Source organism: Varanus komodoensis, unplaced genomic scaffold (genome assembly GCF_004798865.1).
Source record: "Varanus komodoensis strain SLA01 unplaced genomic scaffold, ASM479886v1 scaffold56, whole genome shotgun sequence".
Lineage (NCBI taxonomy): Eukaryota > Metazoa > Chordata > Lepidosauria > Squamata > Varanidae > Varanus > Varanus komodoensis.
The window spans coordinates 524,510-526,341 of NW_025336169.1; positions in this window are offsets into that span (position 1 = coordinate 524,510).

The window sequence follows — 1,832 nt, forward strand, 5'->3', positions numbered from 1 at the left end:
TGAGAGCAGACGAGCCCTGCCAGGTGTCTAAGGAGGACGTGAGTGCAAATCATGCTCCGCAGAGCATTGCGCATGGAAACACGGCTGTGGACCTTTGATGGACTTCTGTCCCCCATGCATTTGCCCAATATGCTTCTCACGTCATCCACATGGGAGGGGCAGGGGGGTCACTATGGCTTCCTGTGGGAGTGAATCCTGGACACTCCCCAGAGGTGGGTGGCCCAAAAGCCGAATGGGCGGAGCCAAGCATGAGTTTTCCCTCGAAGTCCAAACTGCCGGCCAGCGAGCCGTCAGAGCAGCATCTTAAGCTTTGTGAATGGGGAGAAGGCCGCACAGAAGCTGGAAAAGCACCGAATGGTCCGTGCTTGGAGAAAGGGGAGGGGCCTGGGAAAGGGGTGGGCGGGGCATCTGGAGAACGCTGAAGAACCACGCTGGGCCTCCAGCCAAGCAGGATTTGGTCCCTGGACGTGAGGCTCTCCATCCGTACTTTAAATGTACAACTGGTACCTTGAATACATATTTATTATTGCTGTTGTTGTTGTTGTTATAAAATTGCATTTATATCCCACCTTTCTTCTTCTTGCCAGAAGCTCAAGGCGCTCCTCCTCCCCATTTTATCCTCACAGCAACAACCCTGTGAGGTAGGTTAGACTGAGAGTGAGTGACTGGCCCAAGGTCGCGCATTTGGTTCCATGGCTGAGTGGGGACAAAGGCCCAGATCTTTGGGTCCACAGTCCAATGCTGTGACCATCACACCAGACTGGCTCTTTGATGGACAGCCCAAGAGAACGAAGGGGATCTATTTAAATGAAACTTGTTGCATTAGTACCAACATATAAGTACATGAACATGTTACCCATTTTGATTTTCTCTCTCTTTGGAGTGGGTGGCAGTATGCATTTCCTCTTTTTCTGAGATCTGTGACCAATTAACCAACCAGGACTTTTTGGACACTGGACATAACGGACATGAAGGGGTGTCTTTTAGAAGCGCCACATTGCAAAGTGCATTGCCAGCATTTCTATTCTCCCCTCCAAGCCCATTCTGGGCTTTGTAACTGCTTCGACATTCCACATATATTAGAGCAACAAAATGGTTTGCCAACCCAGAAGGGGAGAGCTAAAATACTCCAAGCTAATGCACTTTCATATCATAAACTCATAGAAACATAGAAACAGAGCGAGTCAGAAGGGGTCTCCCGGGCCATCTAGTCTGACCCCGGCTCCAGCCGGCTCCGCTCACGACATGCCCACCATGTGCACGTCCAGCCTCACTTAACCATAGAGCCACCATGAGTACAGGAATAACATGGAGCAGTTTTCCAAGGGCCTCACCAGTCCTTGGAAGTCTGACCTCCAGATCCAAGAGCACCATCCCAGTAATGGTGAAAATGTTGGCCTCGGATTGAGCAGACCCAAGTTCTAACCCCAGCCAGGAAGGTCGCTTTTGGCCAGCCGACAACTTCCAACATAGCCTACTGCACAGGGTCGTTGTGTGGGTAAAACAGAAAGGAGAGCACTGTGTGAGCTTCCTTAAGCTCCTTGAAAGAGGAAAACATGGGATATAAATGTGATGACGCTAATAGAGGGACTTGGGTTGTGTTCCGCACTCAGCCGCGAGCCTCACTGGATGCCTTAGTCCAGTCACGGCCTCGCTCGCGCCCGAGCCTGCCTCGCAGGATCGCTGTGCGGATCAGCTAGAGCGGGGCAGCACCGGCGCCCGTGCGCCTCTCCGCGAAGCTGGGAGTTTGCAGACGGCCCCTGCGGCCGGCCTGCCTTTCCTCCTCCGCGGCGCGCGGGGTCGCCTCTTTGCAGACGCTCCCTCGCGGGCCA